A 24,735-nucleotide genomic window follows, 5' to 3' on the forward strand; every position below is an offset into this window, starting at 1 on the left:
AAATTTGGCCTACCAAATAACTCGGTTTTATTATCTCCAAAGTAGAATGTCCTTCTTGAAAGGAGGAACTGTTTTTTTTTTTCATTTCATCTTTGTATTTTTACTACCCACAGTGCATGGAATATAGTAGGTGCTTTTGAAATTCTTGTTTTATTGGGTTGAATTGGTTCTGATTGGATTCTGTAAACTTTTCTAATTTGCCATTTTTAAGACTAGAGTTTGAGGATGAGGCAAGAATATCCCAGAAAAGTATATTTCAATGCTGGAAGTAACTTGATAGCCTCTAAGGACTCATTCTCAAACATTATACAACCAAATGTTAAGTCTATTCATGACACTGAATTGGCCTAGATACATTGGACATAACTACTAGTTTATGTCATTAAATCACACAGCATTAGGGTTGGGGTGCTTATGTTCTGAGAAGATCGTACGCTTAAATAATAGTACGTAATCTTACCTTTTTAGATACATGACATCCATTTTAGGTCAAATTCTTTCCATTTCAATTACAAGCTCCTTAACAGTAAGGATAATGCTTTATTTTTTGTGACCCCCAATATTTTAGCATTTGATTCTCAATAAATGTTAAATAAATGAATTCACAAGAACTTTAAAGGGCAAGGAAATATAGATGGGCTATGATCAGCATTAATAGAGGATGTAACTATACAAATAAGAACATAGATGCATCAAATCTAGTTCTACATGCACAAATAAAAGAAGAGAAAAATGAGGCTAGGTTTAAGAAAGAAGCATTCAAGCTGTCTAAAACTGAAGCCACTCTCAATTCGCTAAAAGCCCTTTTATATATGAAGCTGTCTTGAATCCTTTTCTAAAAGAAGCCAGACTTCAAAATAAAAAAAAAATGCATTCAAACCACACAAAAAATCAACTCAGAGTTGAGCTTTTACAACCTGTTATCTGCTTTATTTTATTATTTCAATGTATCTGTTCTCATAAATGAAAATACTCTCTCCAAGAGTACAGATAACAACCCATCCATGCTTTTGTATCCCACATAATCTTTGCCCATGTTGTCCCAAGAACAAAAGAGCTAAAATCTACAAAAAGCTGTTTTATCTAGCTTTTGCCATGCGTATAAATGTACATAAATACTATATATCTGAAAACATTCTTTAAAAGTGTTGCTCTCTTGTGAATTCTCAACAGCTGTTTCTACATGTCTGTTCAGGTGAATTCATGGGCCTGGATCTTAGGGATAAATCTCCCCTACTGCAACTTACAAGTACTTGAGTTTTGTGTGTGTGTGTGTGTGTGTGTGTGTGTGTGTGTGTTTTCTTTCTTGTGCAATCCTTGACTACAAAGGAATCTATACTTCTCACATGATGATGTGTTTTTGGCAAGAATTCCATAGAAACAGAACATCTAGAGTCTCTTGTCTCATAGGGATATTTGACTAGGCAGATTTCATTGTTAGTAAAGTTTCTGGTGGGCTGCCCATGCATTTCTAAGCTGTTTCTTTTCAGCAAGAGCTCCCATTACCATTACTTCTATTTTTATTGTGAAGAAAGCAGTGTCCTCCTGGGCATTCAAGATAATAGAGCCAAATCTAAAATTTCCCCATGAGGCTAATAGTCCCAAGTCTCCTTTCTAGACATCGAAATAGTGATCTGTGGTCCATATGGAAATTAATTATGTGTCCTCTGAACCCTATGCTGATGATGTTGTGTGTAATGTAATGATTTCTTCCTGGGCCACATGGCCTACTCAGGAGGATGCCTGAGGCATCATTGAGCACTATTAAGAAGGACCCCCTCCTGGGAGTATATGTAGTGAACTAGGCTCATTAGCTTACATTTTACTGAAAGAGAAACATATTTTGCATTACAATGAAGCTAAAAGTTTCATTACTTCATTTAACTTTTTTCCCTCCATGTAAGAAATTTAAATGTCTATTAATTGGATAATAAAAAGAACCATTGCTTTTATGTTTAATAAAGTAACTTCTATCTAATCTTTTATTTATATAGTATTATTCTTTAAATTTTATTCTGAAAGATGTAAAACTAGTCTCATTTGAGATAGTTCCTCAGACAGTATTTTGGATTGATATCCTGGGGAGGCTGCTTATAAGCACCAAATAGGCTTAAGGCAAATTAACTCTGACCAGTACAGGAACAACTGGTTTGGTAATCAGGACTTGATATTATTTAGGATTTTTAATGATCTTTGTCTCAAACTTTCAAAGTAGGGTAATGTTGACTTCAAATTCAAATTGATCAATGAAGACCAGTTTGAAATTAAAAATTGAATTTTGTCCAACTGACCAATTACAAATTAGAATTTTCAAAACACCTATTGACTCTCATGGATTCCCTAACTTATTTCTAAAAACTAAGAGTCAGCAGTGTGGAGTAGAAAGGTCACCAGGTATGGAGTAAGAAAAACTGTATTTCAAGTTCTTCTGCCACTTGTTAGCTGGATGACTTTGTGAAAGTCACCTACTAACTCTGAGACTCAATTTCCTTATTTGTGATATTGCTTACACTGCCTATGTTAAAGAGTTGTTTTGAGAAAATCTCTTTGTAACTGTTTAGTGATATACAGATATGAACTATCAATACTTCTTGCTTTAACTGTTCCAAGTTCAACTGTAAATATTTTATAGATGAGGATAGAGTATGACTAAATTCCCAAAATTGTTCTAATTACCCTTTATATCAACCATGGTGGCCATTTAAGCTTGCCCCTTTGAAAACGATTACAGATTACAAACAATTAACAAACAAGCAAATAAGTAAGAAAGTAAACGAACCAACAAATAGTCGCTCCATAGCATCAAAATTTACTGAAAATTCTCCCCAAAGAAGTTTTTCTAAGTTGTTAGAAAGCCACCAATTCCCCTTACAAAGCTATGAGACATTGACACTCTGATGTCAGTTGTTATTAAATTACAAAAATAACCACATGCTCAGCAAAGTTATTTGCATTACATAGTAACTGCACGTTTTATTTGTTTCAACAATGTGTATGTTAAAGGTTGGAATTTCAAATCAATGACATGAATATTAACCACGATCCCTTTTATGAATGATATGTTATGAGCTTTCAAGTGCAAGGAATATGTTTTTTTTTTAATATTTTAACCCCATTAGTACCTAACATAATATCTACCATATCTTTTGAATGAAAGAACACATGAATGAAAAAATGAATCTCCATTCTGTGAAATCTCTTTTTAATAATTTATTTTGATTTATAAATAATCACTTCCATATGCTTTTAAGTTTAAAATTTTTCTCTGCCTTCCTCACCACCACCCTCCCCAAGACGGCATACAATATGATACAGTCTATACGTTTACATTCCTACTAAACATATTTTCATATTACTGGTGCTGTAAGTAAAAATTAAAAGCAATAGGAGGGACCATCAGAAAGAGGAATTTTGCTATTATATTCCTTGGCATTTTCAATTTGGGATCTTTTTCAGGTGGTGAGCAGTGGATTCTTTCTATGGTTATTTTACCTTCTGTCTCTAGGACTTCAGGGCAGTTTTCCTTTATGATTTCCTGAAAGATACTGTCCAGGATCTTTTTTTCATCATGATTTTCAGGTGGTCCAATAATTTTTAAATTGTCTCTCCTGGATCGATTTTCCATCAGTTGTTTTACCCATGAGGCATTTTATGTTTTCATTTATTATTTTTTAATTTTTTTTTGTTTCTGTTTGACTGATTCTTGCTCTCTCATAGAGTCATTAGTTTCCATTTGTCCAATTCTATTTTTTTTCAATTCTAATTTTTAACAGATTGTTTTCTTCTGTTATTTTTTTTACTTCCTTCTCCAATTGGCCAATTGTATTTTTAAGGGATTTGTTTTCTTCAGTGTACTTTTTTTTCCAGTTGGACAATTGTGTTTTTTAAGGACTCTTCTACCTCTCAGTAGACTTTTAAAATCCTTCTTGAGCTCTTCTAAGAAGGTTTTTTGGGCTTCAGACTAGTTCATATTCCTTTTTGATGTTGCAAATGTACTTTTGTTGACAATGTTGTCCTCCTCAGTATATCTGTCTTGATCTTCACTCTTCTCATAATGTGAATCTATGGTGTGTTTCTATTTATTCAAAGTGTTTGTTTATTCCTTGGCCTTTAAAGATATTTAGCTCTCCTGCTGGGGAGCAGAGGGCAGTAATCCAAGCTTCTGGTGTTGGGAGTCTAGGTCTTGGTCACTGGCTTTGTGTTCTGGGTCCTCTTATTCTTGGCAACTGTAGGCTGTATGGTTTTGGTAGCTTCCCTGGTGTTGGGCTGAATCAGTAAGGCTGGAACTTTCAGGCAGTTCTAGGTTGCCTGCTTTTCCTTTCCTTTAGCTTTCTTCAGCTCTTTTTAGATGGGTGAGGCAGGGTGTTTATCTGCCCAGGGCCCCTTGTAGTGCTGCCTCCCTTAGATCTGCTGAGGCACTGGGAGTCTTCTTTGCTATAGAATGCGAAGGTACCTGGTGGTTTTCTGAGCTGGTTTCCACCAGTTCCCCCACCCTCACTGAAGCATTCTCACATCCAAGTGTTGGTATTTTTGCTGAGGCACTGAGAGACCCATTTGCTGTAGAATGCCAAGGAACCAGGATCTCCTCCTGGTGTGCTAAAGTGAGGCTGGACTACTGCTCTGCTGCTCACCGTCTTTCTTCTTGCTCAGCTGTTCCAGGTTTTTTTCTGGGGTGACATTTTCTGGGTTTTCAGAGGTTGATAGAGGAGGGTGAGAGTGAATACCTTTTTACTTCTCCATATTGGCTCCCAGAAGCGGAAGTCCATTCTGTGAAATCCTGTTGTTGTTTAGTTGTTTTATAATCATGTCCAACTCTTTGTGACCCCATTTTGGGCTTTCTTGGCAAAGATACCACCATTTCTCTGGCTCATTTTAAAGATGAGGTAACTGAGGCCAATGGGGCTAAATGACTTGCCCAGGATCACATAGTTTGTAAAGAGTTTGAGGTCAGATTTGAATTCAGGAAAATGAATCTTCCTGACTCCAGTTTCAGCACTCTATCTACTTTGCCACCTAGCTGCCACTGCCAAATCTTGCCCATTTCCAAATGGCCCAAACAATACTCAAATTAGCCATGTTGTATAATGACTAATATTGATAAACTTAACCCTTCCAGTAACACAAGGAACTAAGATATCTATAAAGGCCTTGTGATGGAAAGTGCTATCCTGAAAGAAGAAAGAACCATGGAGTTTGAATGCAGATCGAAGCATACTATTTGCTATTTTTTTTCTTCTGTTGTATTTTGTTTCCTTTTTCTGGTGGGTCTTCTATTGGTTCTAATTCTTACTTACAACATCACTAATGTGAAAATATGTTTAATAGGCATGTATATGTATAGCCTATATCAGACTGAATGCTGTCTTGAGGAGGGTGGTGGGGAGGAAGGGGGAGAAAAATTTAAAATTCAAAAGCTTGGAACTGTGCAACTGATTTTTGATAATTCAAAATAAATTAATTTTTAAAAAGTCAAAAAAAGAATGTGCTCACCAAAAATATTTCAAAATTAATTTTGTCTTCTAAGCCTAAACCAAGGATTTCTTATTAGATGAAAATAAAAAGAGAGAGGGAGAGAGAGAGAAAGAGACAGAGATAGAGAGAATTGAGGGGGAACTGAGAAACAGTGGGAGAAGCATAGTGAAGAGGTGACTGGGAAGGAAGGAAAGAAAGAAAATAAGCATTTATTAAGCCATCTATGTGTGAGGTACTATGATAAGAACTTTATAAATATTACCTCATTTGACCTGCTCAATAATCCTAGGAGGTAGGTACTATTATTATGCCCATTCTAAGTGGAGAGAATAGAGGCAAACAGAGGTTAAGTGCCTAGTCTAGATGTTGTTGTTATTCAGTCATTTCAGTTCTGTCTGACTCTTTGTGTCTCCATTTGGGGTTTTCTTGGCAAAGATACTAGGGTGTTTTGCCATTTCCTTCTCCAGCTCATTTTACAGAAATTGGAAAAACTGAGGCAAACAGTTAAATGACTTGCCCAGAGACTTACAGCTATTACGTGTCTGAATCCAGACTTGAAATCAGGAAAATGAATCTTCTTGCTACAGACCAGACACTATATCCAATTATTTACAAAGCATTTCAGTGTCTGAAGCTAGATTTATACTTAGGTCTTCTTGACTCCAGGTCCAGTGCCCTATTGACTTGCTACCTAGCTGCTTCCTTACATGAAGTTACATAAGCAGCATATTTCTTGTCAAGATGAAGTAAAAAAGATCACCTACCAGAGCCCAATTTCACAGGAGTGAAGTCCAAAGTTGTATTAGTGTGCCAATGGGAACATTGGCCAGAGTGGAAGTAGAATGACATAGAGATGATTGATAGGTAGATTGGAGACCTAGTCCTGGGCAAGACAAGGTGAAGTATGTCATATCAGAGCCCAGAATACCAAGGGAGGAGGCCGAAGAGACCAATTTCATATAAAATAAAATAAATTTAATGGTATATTAATATGTAATAACATTAACAAATATATTTTAATATTTAATAAGAAAAACTGTATTTATACTTTATTTATTTATATTTTTTAATTATTTCATTTATAAATATACATATTATAAATAGATAAAATTAATTATTTTATATCTATATTATATAAAAATTATTTTTATTTTTAAATTTAAATTAAGTTAAATTAAAATAATTAGTATACAATGAATAAACAAATAAATACATGCTTACATAAATACATATATTAATAAAAAAATCAAATGTCAGGAAAATAAGATTTACTAGGCCACGACAGAGGAAGGACATTCCACAAGAACATTAAGTGATATACGATATTGATCCAGCTGAGCACAGCCTCCTGGTTTATTGGTCCACAATCCCAGACAGAGGGCTGAAGTTCTATATGGCCTTGGAAACTCTTAAGTTCACATTCTGCAGCAGGGTTGCTTGGACATTGACAACACCAGGTTCAAAATATTCTGTGGGATTTATTCTTAGAATTATAGTTGGTGTTTTATTGTTTGGTCATTTATCAGTTGTGTTTGAGACTTTGTGATCCCATTTGAGGTCCTCTTGGAAAAGATATTGGAGTGGTTTGTCATTCCCATCTACAATTCATTTTACTACAAAAATGAAACTGAAACTGAAATAAACAGTGTTAAGTGACTTGCTCAGGGTCACAGACCTAGTAAATGCCTGAGGCCAGATTTGAACTCATGAAGGTGAGTCTTCTTGATTCCAAGCCCTATCCACTGAAACTTCTAGCTAAGGTACTGATTTGTTTATTTTTGGTCTAATCATCTAGGAGAGTAAATTAACTCAAAGCAAAGACATTTACAAAAATGACCTATCAAAAGATACCAATAGGAAGAATAAATACACAAAGGGTTTATAATGGGAAAGACATACATTGTAGGTAAGACATGTTCAAAATGGACAGCACATGTCTATGATATTACAAAGCTACACAAGACAATTGATTTCTTGACTTCTCCAGTGATTGATGCTCTCCTATTTGTGTTATATGCTTCTGTACAGGACAGGGCCAGATGTTTCTGAAAGAGATGCTACTTCTATATTTGATTGCTCTCAACAATGGCTCCAGCTTTGTTCTTCATTGACAAGCTAGCTAGGTCACTGCTATTTACTTTTGAAAGAACTGCATGACACATGCTACTACCAGCAAGTCTCAGTTCTGGGCCCTCTTCTCTACTAAGAACAATCCCAGTAGGCAGTGGAATGTTAATTCTTCTGACTCAACTGGACTGCAGAAATGTATACAGTATATCTGGATCCTGCTCCACTGGATGCTGCCATCTCCTTCTATTACAAGATGATAATGCAGATATGGGGGTGGGTGGAAGAGAAGAAATCAATCCTGTAACCTTACCTTTGAGTCTTCCCGCTTAACTTTTCAAGAGAAAGAAGAGAAAAGTTGAAAATCAAACTCAAGCTTTCTTTTGTTTTTTCTACATACCTGGCTCTCTGCTCAATTCTCTACAGTTTAATTGCTAACAGGATGAGCTTCCTCACTTTTAGACTCTCAGTCTCATTTGCACATATTTTAAGAACGTGCGAAACCAGATAACACATGTGATGGAGTATTTATGTAGGGAATGTGAATGACTAGGGGACAGTTAACGAAGTGCACATAAGCAAGGAACACATGGTTAAGTAACACATTTATCCGGGGGTAATTCACGCAAAGATGCTGATATCATACTGCTTTTGAATAAGAGTATTTTGATCTCTAGTCTTTCTGCTGGGCATCCCTATTAAAATGCTCTCTGATGAATACCTTTACTTTCCTTTTAAGGCAACTCTACTGACCTGCACTTTTCACTAGATATCTCTGCCCTACCACCCTTTGAAATCATTTGCTGTTCATCTATGAGGCTGCTTCTTCCTTGAGCTTCCTGGTTTTTTTTAAAAATATGACATCTGGAGCCCAAATTAGAAAAATAACTCAGGAATTTAAATCAAGTGTCTCATTTTGAACTGATTAATCTTCTATACTACTATTCCCTAGGTCTGTAAAATTGAAAATTGATTTTAAATGTATTTGGTCTTTTGAATATCAATTTTATTATTTTAATTTTTATCTCCACCCTGGTATTGTCCACCTTTGTAACCTCACCCACCATTTAATTCAAATGCAAATTAAGTTGCAATCTGACCCACCACCCACTGAATCTAAATTCTAGTTGATTCAACCAAAGCTGCAGAACTGAACACTACTGCCATTGCCTGAAGCCTAATCCTATTATCTGAAGACCATTCCCACTTTTTAAAAAGGGAAAAACTGAAGTGACTCTCATCCCACCTCTTCCTTAAAATGTCTACCAATTGGCATTGTCTTACCTTTTCCAGGGGAGGTCCAAATGGTACATTGTCAGGCTAATCAAAAGGAAGAAAAACCTAGCTTTAAAAGACCAGGTCAGCACAAAACTGAGGCGGCCATTTCAACCCACTTTGTTAATACACTCCATTAATAAACTGATAAAGTTCTGAAATGTTGAACCTCACTCTCTCTAAATTTATTGATTTTTACCCTCACATATCTATAGTATAACTGATCTGAGTTACACTCAAACAATTCCTTATAATTTGTATCAAAACCTTGGTCTCAAAAATCATTCCTACTCAGGGGGTTTCTTCAGTAAAGATTTAATGAATCTGGGTGAAGGAAGGTATGTTAGAGAGACTCCTTTCCAACCCTACCAAGCCCTCGAGTTTCTTGTTAATCATATTGACTTTTCTGTATGAAAAAAAACCTCTAAGACTTTTTGTTCATGTAACTTTTGTTCTACTCCACCCTCTCTTCCCTCACCCATCTTATAAAATTGCTGTCTTTCTTCTTCTTCTTCTTCTTCTTCTTCTTCTTCTTCTTCTTCTTCTTCTTCTTCTTCTTCTTCTTCTTCTTCTTCTTCTTCTTCTTCTTCTTCTTCTCCTTCTCCATCTTCTCCTTCCTGCTCTTTTGAAGTGAAAATTATGACTTTATTAATGATATACAACATAGCTTCTTCTCCCATGCTTCTTCTCCCTACAAAAGTAGTGCATTAGGGCAAGTACTTGAAACTTGAAGCAAGCACTTCCTTGCTTATGTGCACCTCATTCCCCAGTATAGGGAAATAGTTTAAGGATGTGGGTTCCTCAGTGGTGGAACTCCTCTTTTGGTTAAGGATAATGATTCATGACTTTCTGCTTTGTTCATTGCAGGTCCATAAAGTCTATTATATGGTTGCTTAACCATAATCATTGTCATATGAGGAAATGAATTTGACAAAATGGTCATTGAGGGTGATACCAGTGCCAGCATCAAAGGTAGAAGAGTGGATGTTGCTGTTACCAAGATGCAACCTGGTTCTCTGCCCAAGATGACTTTTGAAGGTCTCCACTTTCTTGATAGCTTCCTATTCGGTAAGTTTCTTTAGGTCACAGGTCAGATCCACAACAGGCATATTTGAAGTAGAAACACAGAAAGCCCTGCTTCTGAGTTTTCCATTTAGCTTAGGTATACAACCTTATATTCATTATCTAAGTCATTTGTGTGACATTTTTTAGTAGGTCCCAATATACCAGAGAAATTCAATGAGAAGAAAAATGACATGATTTGGAAATCTCTTCTTTATAAAGAAAAGATATTTTGAAAGTCTTCTAACACTTTACTGTTGAATTCACTCTTTCTCATTATAATTCATATTATTATTGTAATTGCCTATAGCCTTAGCAGCACCAGTGGAAGCAGGGATTATATTTTGGTCAGTGTCATGTTCATTACTTCACAACTTGCCAGAAGGGCTATCTACCTTCTTCTGGGTATGAATAATGGACTGTGGCTACAAGTCCTTCAACAATGAGAAAGTTGTCATGAATGACCTTGGCTGGTGGGGGTCAAGTAGTTGGTAGTGCAGAAGGCATTATCGACAATCTTAAGGGGATCATTGTATTTCTCATAGTTCACTCCCGTCAAAAACTGAGTGGCATCAGTAGAGATAATGATTTTTTTAGCTCCACCCTTTAAATGAGCCTTGGCCTTTTCCATGGCGGTAAAGATAACAGTGGATTTTACTATGTACCTGGCTCCAACATCTCCCCATTTAGTATTGGTGGGATCATGCTCCTGGAAGATAGCAATGACTTTATCAATGATCATCAGCTTTCCATTCAGTCTTCACAGAGCCCTTGAACTTGAACTTTGAATGGAATTATGTTGGAACATATAAATCCTGTAGCTGAAATTTATGAAAGGGTCATTGATGACTACAACATCTACTCTGCCGGAAGTGAACATAGCCCATTCACCAGGCACCCAATAAAGCCACATCTATTGACTCTGACCATCGTAATCTTGTCTCAGGAATGTAGCTGCAGCATATTCTGGCACTGAGCTTAGCAGAAGAAGTCACTTGATGTCTTTCCATAATTCTAATAAGCACATATGATCCAGGAAAAAAAAAAGCCTATATTGATTTGCAAATCGGAATGTCCAGTGTAAGAAAAGATGTTTCTTCATTTAAGTATTTTTTTAATTGGATTCATGTATTTGAAAACTGGCCAAAGCTTATTTTTTTTAAGGAGAATGATAGGTAATAAATAGTACTATAAGATGAATTCACAGGGACTATCCATGGATTTTTCTCCTCTCCAATCACCTCAAGAACTAAGAATTATTAATGGCATAATTCTACTACATTGCATGAGTGTTGCTTACCATACAGTTCAGTAAAGTGACATAAGACCCCTTTAACATATCTCTTATTTGTAAAGAAGAGATTTCCAAGTCATATCACTTTATCTTCCCATTAATATACTGTGGTGTGTTGGGACCTTGTAAAAAAAAGTCACCCAAGTGCTTTAGGTAATGAGAGGCTTAGATTTAAATCTAAGAAATACGTTGATGGGTCATTTTGCCTAATTTCTGTGGCATTTTTGAAATATCATATTACTTTTAGTACTTTGCTAATCTATTAAATGGCAGACTCCATTTTAACAGCTAGCTTTTACATTTGGCCTTTCAAAAGCATCATGCTTTATGGTTCACAAGCAACACGGAAGTAATAACCACAGCTGTTCTGTGGATGGCATGTGAATGTGCTTGGCACCTTCCATTGCAGTTGCTTTAAGTCATTGCAAAAACATAGATGCCAAGTCTAGGATAGCACATGTGAACATGACCATTGAAAACAGGAAAAGACAGAAAATCAAAGAGGATTGATATCCTATCTAGAAAACAAACAAACAAACAAACATGCCACAGAACTTAGGCAAAACAATCCATCAAAGTATTTGTTAGAATTAAATATCAGCCTTTCATTATCTAAATAATTTGTGTAACATTTTTTTTTATCAGGTCCCAATCTATCAGAGTAATTTAATGGGGAAAAAAAAAGATCACATGATTTGGAAATCTCTTCTTTATAAATAAAAGATATTTTTAATGGAGTCTTGTAACACTTTATTGTTGAATTCAATATTTCTCATTATATTTCATAGTATTATTGTATACTGTCTTCCTTAACTGTGATCATACATTGAAATATTTATAAGAAATGAATATATCTCCACAAAGACAAACACATATATTATTTAAAAAAACAACAATAACATCATATGATTAAAGTCAACCTTCTATTTCCCAACACCTCTTAATTTTAGTGCCTTCCCTCTGTTAATCATTTCCTATTTATCCTGCATGTGACTTTCTTTTATTATATTTATTTGTAACTTGTCTCTCCAATTATATCATAACCCCTTTGAAGGTAGAAACTGTCTTTTTGTGTCCCCAAGCACATAGCACAGTTCTTGGGACATAGAAGGTCTTTAGTACATGTTTTTTGGTTTATTAATTACTGATATGGTCAAGTAATGGTGCATTCTATACAACTGAATGATTTAACAGCGTTACCACTTACAGAATACACAAATAAATAATTTTCAACAAACTAGAATAAACAAAGTTGCATTTAACTCTAGAATTATACTGAGTATTTTCTTTTGTTGATTCAGGAATTAATTTACACCATTATAAATAATAATCATATTGAGACATCTCATTGACAAAGTGCTCTAAACTGCTCCCATCATAGACCTCAAATTATATGGCACTTTAGAAAGCACCTTCTTCACATGTAATCAAGAAGATGGATGTATTTCTTGCAAGAATGAAATTTATCAAGGAGGATTAAAAAATGTGAAAAAAGGGGAATGAATGTTCATTGGAGTTAGTAGGTGGAAGGATGGAAGAATATGATACACACAAAGAAATGAGGGAGACTAGCTATTGAACATTTAGTAATACATAATAAGTATGGAAGCAGCAGCTAGGTGGCACAATGGATATAGTTCCTGGCTGGGAATCAAAAAGACTCATTTTCTTGAGTTCAAATCCAGTCTTAGACAGTTGCTTGCTGCATGACCATGGACAAGTCACTTAATCCTATTTGTCTCAGTTCCTCATCTGTAAAATGAGAGGGAGAAGGAAATGGCAAGCCATTCCAGTATCTTTACCAAGAAAATTTAAAAAAAAAATCTGAAATGGCATTACAAAAAAGTTGGGCATGACTGAAACAACTGAACAACAAATAAGTGTGGAGAATTCCAGAGGAGCAGAAAAGGCAGTTTTATCTCATTGGAGTGAAAAAGCATCTTGTGTTACAAGGAATAATTTCTTTGATACAAAGGTGCTGTTATGTGAGAGGCAAGCCAGTGATGCTCAGTAGAAAAAATAATGAGTAGTGGTAAGGTAGCTATTTGTCAAATATGCACAGAAAAGATAATTCCACTGTCTTTTCCTGGCATATAACTATAATGTGAAAGAAGAACTTCATAGATTTTTAAACCTGATAATCATTAGACATTTCTAGTTATTTATGTGGTGGTGAATCCTAACATTGGAAACCTGTAAGGTGTTCTAAGAATTATAACATCTTGAGCAAATACTGATGACACAAAAATCCTGAAGACAAATTCTTTTTTTCTTAATAGTATTTTAGTATTTTACAATTGCATGTAAAGATAATTTTCAATATTTATTTTTCATAAAATTTTGATTTCCAAATTATTCCCCTTTCCCCCTCCCCAAGAGAGCAAGATATCTGATATAGGTTATACAATCATGTTAAATGTATTTCCACATTAATCATGTTGTAAAAGAATCAGACACAAGGGATAAACCACAAAATAGAAAAAAAGTGAAAAAGTGAAAATAGTATGTTTAGATCTATATTCAGACTCCATACTTCTTTCTCTGTATTTGGTTAGCCTTTTTCATCATGAGTCTTTTTGTATTGTCTTGGGTTATTGTATTGATGAGATGAGCTAAGTCTTTCACAGTTAATCATTATCAATGTTGTTTTTGCTTTGTGTAATGTTCTCCTGGGTCTGTTCACTTCACTCAGCTTCAATCCTTCTATATTTTTTCTAAATTTATCTACTCATCATTTCTTATATCACAAATGTATTCCATTGCATCCATTTAGCAGAACTTATTCAGATATTCCCCAATTGATTGTCATTCCCAACTTCCAATTATTGGCCATAACAAAAAGAAGTGCTATAAATATTTTTGTACATGTGGGTCCTTTTTTCCATTTTTATGATCTCTTTGAAATACAGCCCAAGTAGTGGTATTGCTGGATCAAAGATTATGCATAGTTTTATGGACCTTTAGGTATAGTTCCAAATTGTTCTGCAGAATGTTGGGATCAGTTCACAACTCCATCAACAATGCATTAGTGTTCCAATTCTCCTACAAGTTCTCCAACATTTATACTTTTCCTTTTCTGTCCTACTAGCCAATCTGATAGGTGTGGGGTGGTACCTCAGAACATTTTAATTAGCATTTCTCTAATCAGTAAGTGATTTAGAACATTTTTTTTTTGATATGACTATAGATAGCTTTAGAACTGCCTATTCATATTCTCTGACCATTTATCAATTGGGGAAAAGACTTAAATTTTTAAGCATTTTGTGTCACAGTTTCCTTTGGCAACCAGGTAAGTCTTATGGAACCCTTCTCAGGATCACAATTTTAAGGTACAAAATTAAACATATAGGATCAAAAATGAAAAAATTATATTGAAATAGAGTTGTATTTTTTATAAATTTTAAAGATCCTAATTTATTAATCTCTGCCTTTTCAACAAAGATGATGTTTTAACACTACAACTTGGAAAGTTAAAGAATTTATAAGAGAAAGGAAGGCAGAAGGGAACATTTCACTTCTATAAAGATTGTTCCTGGGAAAGAGATTTATATTTCTATACCATGGTTTAAAATACAAGATAAAAGGAAGCTAGTAAAAATTGATAAACATATTTTTGCCTAGAGTCCTGCAAATCAGATAGAGAACTTTGAACTAAAAATACATGGAAAGGAGAGAACTATTCAAAAACCTTCTATCACAGAGAGTAACAGGCACCATATAGGAAGAAAAGACCAACAATCAGTGGGAGAGAATATATAAGAAAAATATCAATGAAATTGATGTCTTATAGTCTAAAATCAAATGCAAAATGGAAGGGCAACAAAGGTGATGAAACTAGAGATCTTAAAAATTTGAATTCAAAATTTCAATTCATATTATTTAGAATAGGCATGATATAGCACATAACTAGAAAAACTCTGAAATGATATAATATCAAACAAAGAACACTGTAGCTAAAAAGGGTGGTGGGGTAACATTTTATATTAAGGAGATAAACTAGGCAGTTCAGGAAACTGGTAGAGATTTTTAGATCAACAATAGGAATATATATATATATATATATATATATATGTATATATATATATGTATATATATATATATATATATACATACATACATATATATATATACTACATATAGTATGTATATGTATGTATGTATATATATAGTATGTGTATCTGTGTGTGTGTGTTTGTGTGTGTGTTTGTGTATCTTCATAGAATTATACTACAAACTACCTGAAAAAATAATTTTAAGAGGATTTCATTCTGGGGAGGGGGTAGTAGCTTATGCCTATAATATTTGTTACAAGAGGTAGCTGAGGCTATCAATCACTTGAATTCAAGGACTCTGAGTTGTACTAGGACTAAGGCCAATCAGGTATCTAAATAGGACTAAATAATAGGACACTAATAGGGGCCCATTAAATCACATGGTCTTTTTGATACCTAAAGAGGGAGAAACATCCCAGGTCATAAAAATAGAGCAGATGATGCTTCCATATTGTTGAGCATTGAGATTGGCCCATAAATGACTGCTGCATTTCCAGTCCAGGTAAGATAGAGAGTCCTGGTCTAAAAAAAGAAATGGATTTCAGGAATCAACTCAAAAAGCTCTCAAAGGAAGCCCAGTTATATTGGCATTCTTGCTATTCTTCACTTACAATGATATGCCTCCTGTGTAGAAGCTTTTGTACCTTCTGTCCCCCATGCCTCAAATATTCTCCCTCTCAAACTCAGATTCTCAGAATCATTGACTTCCTTCAATAATCTGATTCAAAACCACCTTCACAAAGAGGTCTTTCTCATCTTCCACAGCCACTAGTGCCTTCTCCTTTATGGCGACTTTTCCATCTAGTTTTTACTTATCTCGTATGTAGTATACGTGCATCCATTCATACACACATATACATACTAGTGTATATACATATGCATATATTTTGTCTACCCCATTGAAATGTGACTGCAGGAACTGTTTTTATTTCTGTTTTTGTATCCTTACTGCTTAGTCAAGTGTCTGCCACAGTAAGTATTTACCAAATTTGTGTTGACAGAAGTATAATTTTATAATGACAGGCTACTTCAGTTACCTGATTTAGGATAGCTGTTGGAGATCTATTACTTGGCAAAAAGATCAGGCAATCATTACAATTTTTAAAAGGTGAAGAAAGTGATGAAGAATCTATTAGTACATACCTGGTTTTGACCAACAAGTAGGAATTACTTTCTGAAGAAGTAATGAAAGGAACATTGCAGGGAACATGACTAACTCACGATAGAGTTCATATTAGAGAAATAGAAGAAAATAGAGAACAGTCTGATGTTCACTTTAGATTTTTAGACAGTAACTTTAGAGGTTCAGGAGATGAAATAAGTAGCATCCAGTGGTCCAATATTCTTTAGGAAAAGGCGGCCCAAGAGGATGGGAAAGTTCTCAATAACAAAACTCTGAAGACACAAATGAAAATTATTTCAATGAGTAAAAGTGTTCTCTAAGAAAAATGTTGTGGTTTCACAACAAATAAAAATGACTTTAAAACACACAAAAAAATCCACTGTGTTCACCTGTGTGTGATTTTGTGTGGGTGTGTGTATATTTTGTTAAAACTATATTGATAGTAAGAGAAAGATCAAAGAAAGAATCCTTACCTTGGGTGCTTAGGATAACATTGGTATTAAGTTTGAATGACTCAACACTTAGTTTACTTATGTGTTCAGTGTCTTGGAAATGATGTTTGGATTGGGAAAGAAAACTCCACCTTCTCCTCCCTACCAAAGGGGAAAAAAATGGCTAATAAGCAGTTGAAACCAAATGGGTATGCAGACAGTAAGAGATAACTTAGCTACCTCAAATGAGTTTAAGTCACCAAAGCTAAGTAAATGAAATCATATATTATTAGAAAAAAATAGGGCATGCTCAAAAAAGGGAAATAAGCAAGGAAAAACTTCACAGATGTGATTGCTGAGCCACTTTTGTTGATGTTTTACAGAGAATGGAAGAGAAAAATGTCATTGGACTAGAAAAGGGCAAATAGTGTGCCAATTTTCTGAAAGGGTAAGAGGGTAGAATCTATTCCCTTCTGGTCATAAGTGCAGCAGGAAGCATTAAGCAGATGAAGAGAATCCCTCAAGCAAAATCATTTCTCCCCTTAAATTAACCAGAGAATCTAAGAGAGGCAAAAACAGAAAAGAACTCATACTGGGAAACCACTGGTTTCCATCTGTGCGCTAAATGATGTAAATCTGCAAAACTGGCCCACCATGCCCTGCTAGTTTAGATGGCTATCATATACCATAAACATCTCTCATTATATGACAGCATTTTTCTTTTTCTTTCTTTCTTTTTCTTTTTTCCCTCTTTCCTTCTTTCCTTCCTTCCTTTTTTCCTTCCTTCCTTCCTTCCTTCCTTCCTTCCTTTCCTCCTTCTCCTCCTCCCTCTCCCTCCCTCCTCTCTCTCTCTCTCTCTCTCTCTCTCTCTCTCTCTCTCTCTCTCTCTCTCTCTCTCTCTCTCCTCTCTCTCTCTCTCGCTCTCTCTCTCTCTCTCCTCACAGGCAAACAGTAGGTACCTCAGGAACCTGTCCTAAGCTCAGATATACAAATGGTACAAATTATTCATTTGAGACAAGGAAGGAACATTTACATAATAAATATATACATACTACATAATACACTTAGAATAACAATCTAGATATTGAACTAGATCTATGGATATGGATATACCTGTTGGGTTTTTTTTTAATCCTACCAAAATTCTTGCTATTCCTACTGGCCTCAGTGTGCTTATCTCAGTGGGAATTGTAGGAGGGACTTCTTTAATGTGCTGTGTTCACAATTTAAATAACTTTGTACTAAACAACTGCCCATTTGTATATTATGCTAATATATGTATATTTTTAAAGGAAAAGAAATATGGAAATGGAAGCACATGTAATCTCTTATACCAGAGATGGTAGATTCTGTTTATCTCATAAAAGCAAACAGAAGATTGGTGCCCCAGGTGTACTTGGTCCTGAGCTATTAAGTATTTTCATCAATGACTTGGAAAAGTTATAGATGGAATGCTCATCAAATAACCTAAAGGTATGAGGGATAATTGACTAATTAGATGACAGAGTTAGGATGACAAAGATTTTGATTAGGCCATGACATTGAATCCAATTCAGTAGGGATTATTGTCAAGTTAGGTTAAAAGAAAATCATCATGGTACATGTAAGAGAGGTAAAGCATGATTAGAATGCAATGTATTTGTTTTCTTGAAAAAAAAGATCTGGGGATTTTATTTGACTATTGGCTCAATGTGATATGATAATTAACAAAGTGAGTGTCATCTTGGAGTGCACTAAAAGAGTCATACCATCCAGGACTAAGGAGATGAAAGTCTTTCTGTATACCCTGTTCAGAATACATCTGGAATAGAGCATTAATTTCTAAGCAACTCAGTCTAAGGTCATTGATAAGCTGGAAAGTATTCAGAAGAGGGTAATCTCTTCCATGGAAGTAGCAAATGAAGGAACTAGGGATGGTTTACCTGAGGAATGTATAAATTAATGAAAGATATGATATTTCTCTTCCAATATTTGCAGGGTTCTCATGATGGAAGAAGAATTTAAAACCTTCCATTTTGCCTTCCAATGACAAACTGGGGGTAATGAGAACAAGTTGTGGAGAGGCTTGATTTATGGGAGGGAGGGAAGGGGCAATAACAACCTTTCTAACAATTAGTTATCCAAAAGTGAAATGCATTGCTCTTGGAGGTAGGGACTTCATCTAACTAGAAAGTTTTAGGAATCTTTTTCAATATGTTTTAGAGGTAATTTCACGTAACAGATGAAGTAGATGGCTGATCCTTACATCTCTTGGATTTTATGATTATTCATGACAGAGACAACAGGTTTTGTCGGTGTTTTGCCTAATCTCAAAGCTATCAAGACTCTTCTCTTCTGTGGTCAAGTGGATTTGGTAGCCAAACAAATTTCAACTATAATCAGTAATGTTTTTTTTCATTTTTTTCAGTTTTATTTTATTGAAATTTTTGTTATACCAGTTTCAATTTCTAATGATTTCCTCTTATAAAACCCTCCCTTGTAACAAAAACAAATTTGAGAAAAAAATAAGCACATTGGGCAAGTCTGAAAAGATGCCTCTTTTCACAAAATCATCTACTTTATCCATGTGGAAAAGAGGGAACTATGTTTTACCACTAGTCCTTTAGAATGTAAATTCGACATTGCAGAATCAGAGTTTTGATGTTTTCACTATGGTTTTACTTTACACTATTTTGATTATGATGTAAATTGTTTCCTATGTTTCCTATGTTTTACTTATGTCTGCAGCAGCTCATAGTTATCTTCTAAATTTTTTAGAATTCTTCAAATTTATCACAACTTAGAATACAATAGTACTTTTACATCTATTTAGTCTGTTCAAACTATTCATTACAGTTTGTCCAATCATTTAATAATTGATGGGTACCTATACCTATTTTTTTTTGCTACTACAAAAAATCTACTAGAAAATTATATCATTATAAATTAATAACAACAAATATAATAACCAACCTCTCAGGATTTGACTGACTTACAGTTATATGCCCAAAACTTAGCTCACTGGGCCAAGGAACATGTATAATTTAGCAACTTTTCTAATATGGTTCCAAATTGCTTTCAAAATTGATTGTACAACTCTACCAACAGTGTATTTGCTGCACCTATTTTCCCACAGCACCTCCAACATTGTTTTTGCCAATCTGATGTAGGATTGTTTTAATTTATATTTCTTTATTTGTGATTTGAAGCATTCATTCAGAGGGTCATTGAAAATTTTCAGTCTTCCCTTTGGAAAAGATTTGTACCCTTTGACAAGTTTTCTATTGGGAAACTGTTCTGTCAGTTCATTTCTTAAGCCACTTTGTAATGGCAATGGTGCTATAGCCCACATTAATTATTCATAGTTTAATTATTCTAAGAGGGTTTGGCATCATAAAAGTTTTCTCTCTGTTGTTTTCAGTTCTGATTAGGTTAAATTACATTTAAAATTTTCAGTTTGTGAATAATATAATCACTTAGGAAGTATGTCAAGAACATGTTGTTTATTTTCTATCTGTTAGTAGCACAGGGATTCACAACATCTAGCTGTAACCTGAGGACTTTTGTTTCAAACATATTAACAGCCCGGTAGGAAAACATCAGAATTTATATATATATATGTATATATATATATATATATATATATATATATATATATATATATATATATATACAGTAGGTAGTGACATGACCTTCTTCAAGTTGTAGATTAAGGAAAATAACAGTTGTATAATATTAGGAAATTGATGTCAGTGATAAGAAGGAAAAAAAAACACTATATGAAAAGATATTAAATATTTAGTGGCAAAGAATGGGGAGTTTAAGAGAATTGTTCTTAACTTTCTATTTAAAAAGGCATCTCTGCCTATACATTGAAATTAGAAACCTTTGCTCTTCCCTCTTCATTTTCTACCCCAAACTACAGACTTTAACTTACACCCAAGGTAAAAATGTGATAAGATGGCATTTTCATTCTCCTACTTTAATCAGAAAAAAAATTCTACTCAAGATTTTTGACCTTAACATAAACCTCAATTTAAAATACAATTCAAAAATTAAGGGATGAGAGAGGATGATTCTCAGAGAAAAAAGGGAGAGGTAGAATGGGGTAAATTATCTCACAAAAAGAAAAAACAGAAAAGAAAAGTCTCTGACAGTGGAGGGGAAACAGGGGAAGGTGAGAGGGAATGAGGGAATCTTATTCTCATAGGATTTGGCTTAAGGAGAGAATAACATACACATTCAGTTGGGTATGGAAATCTGTCTTACCCTACAGGAAAATAGGGGGGAAAGGGGACAAGAGAGCAGGGGGGTGATAGAGAGGAGGGCAGATTGGGAAAGAGGGTAATCAGAAGCAAATACTTCTGAGGAGGGACAGGGTCAAAAGAAAGAATAGAATAGATCGGAGAGCAGGATAGGATTAAGGGAAATAGAGTTAGTTTTTCACAACATGTCTACTATGGAAGTGTTTTGCATAACTGCACAGGTACAACCTATATTGAGTTGCTTGCCTTTTCATTGAGGGTGGGTGGGGAGGGAGGAAGGGAGAAAATTTGGAACTCAAAGTTTTAAAAACACATGTTTTAAAAAATGTTTTCACATGCAACTGGGAAACAAGAAATACAGGTAATGGGGTACAGAAATCTATCCCTGTCTACAGGAAAATAGAAGGGGAAGGGGATAAGAGAAGGGAGTGGGGAGAGATAGAAGAGAAGGCAGACCAGGGAAAGGGGTATTCAGAATGCATGCCATCTTGGGCTGGGGGGGGGGTGAGAAATTTGGAACTCAAAAACTTGTGGAAGTGAATATTGAAAACTAAAAATAAATAAATTTATATTAGAAAAATGAACAAATAAAATACAATTCAAATATTGTCATTTCTTGAAGATTTTCAATTATTTTCAGGTGAGAAAGGGTAAAGGTTTTATTCTTTCTCTGTGGATCCACATAGATTTTACTCCTTCCTTTACCCACTCATGAAAAAATGATAATGTGGTTGTTATTGCTATTTATCCTTTGTTCTCAAAGAGAACCATGATATTAGGAAGGTGATACTGTAATTTGCAAGTTAATGGATTTAAATGAGGGTGAGATGTGCAGAGTCACCAGCCTCACTCTCTCCTTCAGAGCCATCTGGGTCCAGTGGCAAGATATAGATGAGGACTAATGGAGATGGCCATGGAGGCAGTGGGAGACCTCAGCCTTTGAAGTAAGTTCTTTCCCAGGTTTCAGTTCAGCTGAAGCAACCGCCATTCAGTGATTAAGAAATGAGGCAAAGAATGACCTCCTTTACATAGTCAAAAGAAAAAAAAATCAGGTAGCCAAGGTGTCAGAGAAAAGCCAAATTGTTTGAGCTCTCCCCAATTTCCCTTAGAAACAACATTAAATTAAGCCTCTAAGTGGATTCTGGAGTGACAGAACCCACAAAAAGATGGAGGAAATAATTTTCTAGCTTAAGATAACTCAAAAGGACCCCTAGGAAGGTCTGTCTCACTTGCTTAAAAGGGGAGTACAGCCCAGTGCAGATGGTGTCCAGGCAAGCCAGTGGAAGGCTTTTAGCCACAGCACAGATCAGCAACTGAAGCTCTTTAGTCCTGGCTCAACAGGACAGCAATGAGGCCTCCAGCTTCAGCAGAAAAGGCAAATCAGAAACCCTGGAATCCTAGCACATTAGGCACAAATAAGGACAGTCCTCCCCCACCATAGTGGTCAAGCTACAAGCACCTGAGGCACTGGCTTGTAAAGCCAGTGACCAAGCTTCTGATCCCTAGCTTAAGAAGCTTGGGATAGTACCCTCTGTGCCACAGGAACAGAGCTCAATTTTAAAGCTCATGAAATGGGTTGAAAATGAGTAGGAAACAAAAGAGAGCCCAAAGCATAGAAAGCCACTATGGTAACAGAGAGATCAAAACACAAGTTAAGAAGAGGATAACATGTGAAGCCTCAAAGAAGAATACAAATTGGTCTCAAGCCCAAGCTCTCAAAAGATCTTAAAAATCAAGAGAGGTAGAAGAAAAACCGGGAAAAGAAATGAGAGCTATGCAGAAGAATTATGGGAAAAGAGTCAACAGATTAGAAAAGGCAGCACAAAAAAATTAATGAAAAAACAACTCCTTAAAAATTAAAATTGGCCAAACAGGAGAAAGCCACTGAAGAAAACAACTCCTTTTAAAGTACAATTGCCCAAATGGAAAAGAAGGTACAAAAGCAACTGAAGAAAATAATTCCTTAAAAACTGGAATTGGACAAGTGGAAACTAGTGACTGTATGATACATCAAGAGTTGGTCAAACAAAATCAAAACAAGTGAAAAAAACAGAAGAAAATGTAAAATACCTCATTAGAAAAACAACTGACCTTGAAAATAGATTCAGGAGAGATAATTTAAGAATTATTGTACTACCTGAAATCTAGGATGAAAAAAGAAAGGGCCTGGACATCTTTCAAGAAATTATCAAGGAAAACTTCCCTAATGTCTAAGAATCAAAGGGTAAATATAAGCATTGAAAGAATCCACTGATTGATCATCTCATGAAAGTTATCCCAAAATGAAAACGCCAATGAATATTGTAGACAATTTCCAGAACTGTCAGATCAAGGAAGGAATACTGGAAATGGTCAGAAATAAACATTTCAAATATTGGGAGCAACAGTAAGGATTCACAGAACTTAGCTTCTACATTAATTGATTGAAGGGCTTTGAATATGATATTCCAGAAGGAAAAGGAGCTTGGTTTACAACCAAGAATCAACTACCCAGCAAAAGTGAACAGTCTTTCAGGAGAAAAGATGAACATGGAATGAAATAGGGGACTTTCAAACTTTCCTCATTAAAAAAAAAACAGAATTAAACAGGAAATTTGATCTTCAAATACGAGACTCAAGAGAAACATAAAAAGGTAAACTGGGGAAAAAACATGTTATTCAATAAGATTTAAACTATTTATATTCCTATGTGGGAAGATGATTTTTGTATCTCTTAACAACTGTATCTTTATGAGGGCAGTTAGAAGGAGTATACAAAAACAGAGGGTATGGATATAAGTTGATTTTGATGTGATGATATGAAAAAGTGGGTGAAAAAAGGATTATACTGCAAGAAGAGGAAAGAGAAAGGTAGAATAGAGTAAAGTACAGGACAGGAAGAAGCACAATATAATTATTGCAGCAGAGGAAAAGAGAGGAGGAAGTGAGCTTAAATGTTTGAACCTTACTCTTTTCAGATTTGGCTCAGAGAGGGAATGACAAACACATTCAGTTGGGTGTAGAAATTTATCTTACCTTCTAGGGAAGTATAGGGGGAAAAGAAAGGAAATGGAAAGGGAGGGGATATAAAAGGAAAGGCAGAAAAGAGGGCAGGAGTAGGAGGGGAAGAGAGGAAATTGGGGGGCTGACAGAAGGGAGGGCACATTAAGGGAGATGGTGCTCAGAAGCAAAATTCTGTTGAGCAGAGACAGAGTGAAAGGATCACACAAAGTATAAAGAGGGGATAAATAGGATGGAAGGAAATACAGTTAGTAATCATAGCCATGAATGTGAATCCTAAAGAGTGAGTGGGTCAAAAAGTAAATCATAGAAACAATCAATAATTTCATTGAAGAGAATGACAATAATGAGACAACATACCAAAACTTAGGGGTTACACCAAAAGCAGTTAATAAGGGAAATTTTGTATCCCTAAATGTTTACAATAATATACAGAAAGAAGATATCAGTGAATTGGGCATGCAACTAAAAAAGCTAAAAAAAGAACAAATTAAAAATTACTAATGAAATAGCAGATTAGAATTTTCAAAAATTAAAGAAGAGATTAATAAAACTGAAAGTGAGAAAACTATTCAGTTAATAAATAAAACTAAGAACAGAAAAAAACAATGATATATAAACTTTTTGTCAATTTGATTAAAAAAAAAGGAAAGAAGAAAATCAAATGACCAGTTTCAAAAACAAAAATGGTGAATTCACCACCAAGTGAAGAGGA

At 34.9% G+C, this 24,735-nt stretch overlaps 1 pseudogene; it reads right to left on the reverse strand.

The window, feature by feature from the left end:
• Positions 1 to 9,707: 9,707 nt before the first annotated feature.
• LOC144457710 (glyceraldehyde-3-phosphate dehydrogenase pseudogene) lies at positions 9,708 to 10,806 on the reverse strand (annotated as a pseudogene).
• Positions 10,807 to 24,735: the final 13,929 nt, after the last annotated feature.

Source organism: Phascolarctos cinereus, unplaced genomic scaffold, assembly GCF_003287225.1.
Source record: "Phascolarctos cinereus isolate Bilbo 61053 unplaced genomic scaffold, phaCin_HiC Scaffold_5;HRSCAF=322, whole genome shotgun sequence".
Taxonomy (NCBI): domain Eukaryota; kingdom Metazoa; phylum Chordata; class Mammalia; order Diprotodontia; family Phascolarctidae; genus Phascolarctos; species Phascolarctos cinereus.